Source organism: Pteropus vampyrus, unplaced genomic scaffold, assembly GCF_000151845.1.
Source record: "Pteropus vampyrus isolate Shadow unplaced genomic scaffold, Pvam_2.0 Scaffold58, whole genome shotgun sequence".
Classification (NCBI taxonomy): domain Eukaryota; kingdom Metazoa; phylum Chordata; class Mammalia; order Chiroptera; family Pteropodidae; genus Pteropus; species Pteropus vampyrus.
The window spans coordinates 1,378,115-1,385,404 of NW_011888839.1; the positions used below are offsets into that span (position 1 = coordinate 1,378,115).

The 7,290-nt window shown below is 35.8% G+C and overlaps 1 pseudogene; it reads left to right on the forward strand.

Moving 5' to 3' along the window:
• Positions 1 to 5,660: 5,660 nt before the first annotated feature.
• LOC111740156 lies at positions 5,661 to 5,779 on the forward strand (annotated as a pseudogene).
• Positions 5,780 to 7,290: the final 1,511 nt, after the last annotated feature.

A 7,290-nucleotide genomic window follows, 5' to 3' on the forward strand; every position in this document is an offset into this window, starting at 1 on the left:
AGGGGCAACTCTGAGCCCTCCTGCTTCCATCACTCTGCCTCTGATGACTGGTCAAGGGTCCCTTTGTCATCAGACCTGAGCTTGCTTTGCTTAAGAACTCTGTTGGACATATTGCAGAGAAGCCAACAAGGGTGTTAGCCACCAACTTACTTAATACAGGTGGCCCTTGGCTTACAATGGTTTGATTCATAATTTTTTGACTTTATGATGGTGTGAAAGCAAAAGACTTCAATAGAAACCATACTTCAAATTTTTAATTTTGATCTTTTTCTGGGCTAGCAATATGTAATATAAGCCACAACTCCCAGTCAGCTCTGCAATTGCGAGAATAAACAACCTATATTCCACTGTGTATTTATTGTGTTAGATGATTTTGCCCAACTGTAGGCTAATGTAAGTGTTCTGAGTACATTTAAGGTAGGCTCAGCTAAGTTATGGTGTTTGGTAGGTTAGATGTCTTAAATGCATTTTTGACTTACAGTATTTTCAACTTATGATGAGTTTATGCAGATGTAACCCCATGGTAAGTCAAGAAGCATCTCTATTCTATAGGGACTAAAAGAAGAAATTTCTCTCACTCTTGAGTGCTAAAAAAGCTTTCCTCTTCCTTACCTATTGTCTTTCAGACAATGTAGACTGTATACCTGATTGTGAATCAGTTTTAGTGGTTATGTAGAACTTTATGAATGTGTGTTTCTGTAAAGTATTGTCTCTCTGGCCTTATCACAATATTATTCCTTTGGCTTTCTGATCTTTACCAATTTACATTGTTAATTGGATGCAAATGACTATACATCCTTTGGAGAAGAAAAGGTCGAGGTGTTGGTTATAAATACATGGAATATGTTGCTTCCGCCTCATCAGTATAATGTCTTGATTATACCTGTCCATTTCAGCTATGACTATCCTGGTTCCAAACTTCATTATCTCTTCAATTGAGAGTTCTCCAGCTATTCTATGCTATCTAGTCTCTCCTGCATCCTCTCACCCATTCTAACATTACAAATAGATTGATATTCTTCATGTACTCTCTTGTTTGAAAACCATAGGATGGTTCAGCACTGTCTAAAGAATAAAGTCCTAACATCACAGTCTAGTATTGAAGCTCTTCCAACCCAGTCTACTTTTTCAAATATAGCAATTTTGCTATATTTTAGCTTCATTATAATCATTGATGGCTCTTTCTTCTCAGAGAGTAAGTTCCTTAAGGGGCTCATGTATATGATTCCCTCTGTTTCAGCCACAGCATATAAGCATATCTGTCACATCACAGATGTTCAGGAGGGGTTTACTGAGTGACTGAATACAAAGTTCTTTCTACAGAGATGGTCTGACTCATGACTACAGCAGCTGCTTGCAGGCCTGTTGCTGTTTATGACTGTTTCAAATAATATCAATATAAAGCTTTGGTTCAAAGTACTTCTTCCTAATCACGACAGTTGCATGCCAGGCTGGTCTGTCTGTTGTTATATTCCAGAAGTCTATGATGATGTCACACACTTTGAAGTTGACTATATAGCACCTTTAATATGCATCATCTGCTTCCCTGTCCTACCTTGCTTACTAGTCCAAAATAACTGTGATGCCAACAACAATTAGTAAAAGACTCTGGGGTCCCAAAAGAACCTGTCACTGTGTCATCTGCCTTAATTAGTCCTTTCAGGCACTCAAAGAATTATTTTCATCATTCTTGAGTTTTGTTAATACTTGCACTACTGCAAATATTATTACTTCACAGCATTTCTGGACACAATAAAGCATCAAGAGACATTGTGCAACTGTTCCTTGAATCAAAAATTGTTAGCATTTACTATATTTGCTGAATTCACAAATACCTACTTTTTCTTACAAATTAGATACTCTCAAATTTCTCACAGCTATAATTCAGAGATTTAAAGGCTCTGCAAATCTTTTAAACCTAGAAGTGAAACTGAGTCTTTAAATGTTCCTTGTAAGACATCTAAAACATTCCCACACCACACGTAATATGGTCCTTATAATAAATGCCCTTTACTGATAATGTGAAACTAAAGAAATTATTTTAAAATAGGAGAATAAGTCTCTTTCTCTTTTTTCACTCTTTCAAGATAATTCTTATGGAGGTTAGTTTTTACAGTAATTTTCATAACTGTTAATTTCATCCTGTTTGACTTGCTCAGTTTCCAAATACCTGCCAGTTGTTCAATGTTTAATGTAAAAGGTTCAATAATTAGTACCTAATTGCCTGAATCACATCTTTGGCTCTCCCCATCCACCTGCACCAGTTGGGAAAACTCTACAAGGGAACAGAGTTGCTTAAGGGCCTCCTAGAAACTTCCTTTTGTAGTGACTAGAATTATCATCATTTACTTAATGAATGAGTTCAGTTAGTGTCTTTAAGTGGTCCTAATGCTACAAAAGAAATCTCTAATTAAAAATCATTTCTAACAAGAAGTAAGAATCCAAAACATATTATGGACACATTAGGCATACAGATTTACTGGCTGAAGACAATGAAAGGCTATGAACCTGGATATGAGAATAGACTGATATTTGTCACCTCAGCTCTTATCAACTGAAATCCTCTAAGCTGTGTGATTCAAGAAGAGATTATCACTAGTTCCTATTCTCTAGCTTAATAAAGTTGTCCTTACAGAGATGTTAGTAACAAGCTCTAGACGTCAGTTCAAACTCTCCACCCTGGGTGGGTATCCAATACTACTCTAACCTCATTCTCTTCTCTCTCCAAACTCAACCTTTCAGTTGTGCTCAGCGAGATTTGTTTGTCCTTCCCTTCTGTACAACTTGCTTCATTATTTGTGTATCTTTGCTTGGGTTTGCTATTAATTTTTCCCCTTTCCTCTTTGGAATCTTTGGCTATCACATTCGATTCTCTAATTTCAAAATTCGCTCCCTCCAGGACAGCTAATATTAATGAATCTTGTGTTTCCTTACCCTTTAGTGATCCAGTTTATACTACAGGAGATCTCAACTTACAAAAGAGTCATGTTCCAAAACCTTTTTTGGGGGGGGGGGGGCGGGGAGGAGGAGGGCGGCGAGAAGAAAAGAAAAGCAATGCCAATATGAATCACAGACTTGTTTCAACATAGCTTTAAAAAAAAAAAAAAAGAAAACAATAAAACAGTCTGAGAAACAGTAGTTATTTTTCTCAGGTGCAGATTATTCTCTTTTTGGAATAAAGATTATTGAGAAAGAATGGGTTCAATTAGAAACAGATGATGATTAGGGAATTTTTCAGAGATTATAAAGTGGCTTTACAGAGCTTTTGTTATTACCAGACCTATTTTATTATCTCTATTCTCACATCAGAACTCATGGGTTTTCCCTTTCCTTCACATAAATGTATCATTAGCTTTACTCTTAGGCTGTAGGCCATCGACTGCATGATCATGATCCACAGTGGAATGAAAGGAGACACAAACAATAGAAAGAAAAAAAAAAAGAAGGGGAAGCAGAGTGAGGGAAAGAGGAGAGAATTTTCCTTGGTCAAGACTAGAAAGAAAGAGGAAGAGAGGAAAGTATTCAAAATAAGATGAGGATATGCTTAGAAGGAAAGAAAATTTCCACACATGAAAATATGTAGCTGAGAAAGGAGAATAGAGGCAAAACAGAAGAGGCAGCACAGCATGTGACATTCTCTAAGGGAAAAACCAGGCTGAATGCTGAGGTATGAGGCTCAGGACAGGCCTTGTACCCAACAGCCAAAGAACATATAAAATTCAGGTGAGTGACAGTATGTCAAAACCAGTCAAACATGGCCATTTCATATGGTTTAACCTATTATTATTCATTAAAGGTTCATATTAGGTTTTCTGTGAACATATATTCTTTCTTAATTCAATTATAGGCTACTGGAGAATTAAGAACCATATCATCTTCTATCTCTATAACCTGAACTCAGTAGGTATAAAATAAATGCTTTTTCTTGGTCAGGGATCATATAAAACAAGTTTTTTCTTGTGCATTGAATGATTGAGAATCCAGGCTTTCAGCTTGAAAGCTGAGTCACTAAACCACAACGCATTCTGTCCCAAGAAAATATTTATTTTGTTTAACAGGATTTTAAATGAGGGAGTGTTATCTCATCAAGTAGGGTGAGGACTTGTGAGTCAATAACTCTGTATACACAGGACATCTTTATTTATGCACTCAAGATGAAGGTAGAAACTTTCAAAATGTTTATGGAAGTCAAGCACAAGCTAACAGAAAGAAAAAAAAAACTGTATTGTCTTCACTTTAAAATATCGTTATACTGCTTTTGTAACAAAAAATGTTTAAATATTGCCAATACTTCAAAAAGGAAATAAGCTTGTTTCTTATAAGCCAGATAATAGGGTATATCAAAATGCATCCAAAAAAAAAAAATGAGCTATTCATAAAATCAAACAGTAGATATATAAAGTTATTAAAATTTATTTGGCATAATTTTTAAAATGAAAGAAGAAGGCTATTGGCATTTTTCCAGCTTTAGCGATTGCTTTTAACTAAAAAGAATCAAAATAATGCTATTAGCAAAATTAATTTCTCAAGCTATCATTCTTTCCTCCCTTTAAGAGGACAGAATCTTAGGAAATGGTCAGAATGAAGTCTTTTTCTCTTGTTACCCAATTAAAAAGTTAAAACTCATATCACCAGACTTCAAATATAAGAAAATCATATAATCGCAATTACTATTAATTTATATATTTTTTGAAAACAGGAAAGATTTGACATGAAACCATTACATAAATCATTGTAATGGATTACTCGTTTTATCCTATCAATTCCCTATCCAATTTGTGTGTTACTGATAGAAAAGGAAGATATTGATCAACCTAACTAAATACTTGGATTCACTACTTGAAATGCAAGCAAGTTACTGAGAAAGTAAAATACATATGAATTTATTGTTTATTTGGTTACAGGACCAGCCAAGGCACAGGGGTGGGATCTGACATTGGTCCCTTTCCCCCCTCCCCTGCAGCTCTCTGCATTTTCTCCATTTACTTCCTCACTACAGATCCCCAGGATTTTCTTGTGGTTCCATACCAACTGTTAAACAGAAGGTGACCTAATAAAACTCAATAATATAAAAGAACTATTCACTTATTGTATATACTGGGATATATTTGAAATAGGGTCTTTGCAGATGTAATTTGTTAAATTAAGATGTCATACCACATTCAGGTGGGGCCAATACAATGACTGCTGTCCTTTTAAGAAGAGAGAAATTTGAACACAGTGACACAGACACACACAGATACCAGGGAAAGAGGGCCATGTGATTGATGCTTGAGGCAGAGACTGCTAGTCTCTGCCTCAAGCATCAATTTGAACACAGTGACACAGAGAAATTTGAACACAGTGACACAGACACACACAGATACCAGGGAAAGAGGGCCATGTGATTGATGCTTGAGGCAGAGACTGCTAGTCAAGGAACACCAAGGATTGCTTGCAACAACCAGAAGCCAGGAAGAGGCACAAAGGATCTTCCCTGGAGCCTTCAGGTAGAGGATGAGTGGGCCTGCTTACACATTGATTTCGAACTTCTAGTCTCCAGAACTGTGAGAGAATAAATTTCTATTGTTTTAAGCAACCAAGTTTGTGCTGATATGTTAGGAAACTAGTATACCGTGCTATTCTGCTGAGGTGAATGTGCATTTTTTAAAAAGACTTCTGTTTATGGCCATGCTACCTTGAACAAGCCTGATCCCGTCTGATCTCGGAAGCTAAGCAGGGTTAGGCCTGGTTAGTACTTGGAGGGGAGATCATCTAGGAAGACTGGGTGCTGCAGGCATAAAAAAAAAAAATAAGATATTGTAAACTGACAAGGTCCTTGCAATCTGTGAGCTCAACCAAGGGTTGCCTTGCCTAAAAAATAAAAAAACTTAAAATTAAAAAAAATAAACAGACTTCTGGGAGAGGGTAATGTTTAACACAAAGAGGAGAAACACCGGGTCTGTTTGACATCAATAAAAACTCAGAGGAGAAGAAATTTTTAGGAAAGTGGGCCTTCTGGGTACCTTACAAACGAAACCTGGGAGGCGTGGGCTGGTCTACGTGGAGCATGTTACTAAGTCTTATAAAGGGAAGAAAGAGAAATGAAAAGAATGAATGCACTTTGCCATCCAGGACACTCCAAAGACACCAAAAGTCCTAAGATGAAAAATGCTGCCTCACATAACAAGAAACCCTGATATAGAGCCAAGAATAGTAGTAAGAGGGAATCTTTGAGTTAAAGAGAACATTATACATCTCTATAACATGCATTCCTTTAATTGGAGCAAAGTTACACTATATATCAAAGTTAATTCCAGGAGGCTGAAAGAATTAAATGTAAAAAAACCAAATCACAAGGAAGTTTAGAAGGCATAATATGGCATGTTAGGATATAATATAGGATGCAAATAGCTTCTCGAGATTAAAAGCAATGGAAGAAATAAAAAAAAATACTGATAATTTTTCTAGACAAAAATTTTTATTTCTTATGCTTTTTTTAATGAAAGGCAATAAAAAGCCAAGAAAATATTTTCAGCAAAAACATCACAATTGGTTAAGAGCCATACTAGGTAAAGAAATTATACAATTATATAAGAAAAATATTAGCAAACACAGAAAAATAGGTGAGAAAAAATAATTTTCAAAGGAAGAAAGGAAAGGTTAATAAAGATATTTTCTCAACCTCATTAGTAATCAAAATATGCAAATTAAAATAAAATAGATACAATTTTAAAATTAATAATGCTCAATACTTTTACTAGAGGATATATTAATTGCTACAATCTTTTAGTAAGAAATTTATTAGTACCAATTAAGAGACTTAAAAATGTTACTATACCTATACTCTGTGATTTTACTTCTAGAAAATGTTTATAAGAAAATAATCAAAGAAGCACTGAAAGATTTATTTACAAAGATGTTTATGGCTGTGTTATTTATGATAATAAAACTTACAAACAACTCAACCAATTCAAATAATGATTATGTAAATTATTAAGTATCCACATTATGGAATACCATTTATCTTTTAAGTCAGGGGTCCTCAACCTCTGGGCCGTGGATGGTACCTGTCTGTGGCCTGTTAGGAACCGACCTCACAGGAAGAGGTGAGCAGCAGGTAAGCTAGCAAAGCTTCATCTGTATTTGCAGCCTTGCCCCAGGGCTAGCATCCCCACCTCAGCTCCACCTCAGATGATCAGGCATTAGATTCTCATGAGAGAACTGGTCCCTGGTGCCAAAAAAGGTTGGGGACCACTGAAAGTCATAGGGGTAAAGCCTGTGATATAATAGCAAGTTGAAAAGTGGAAT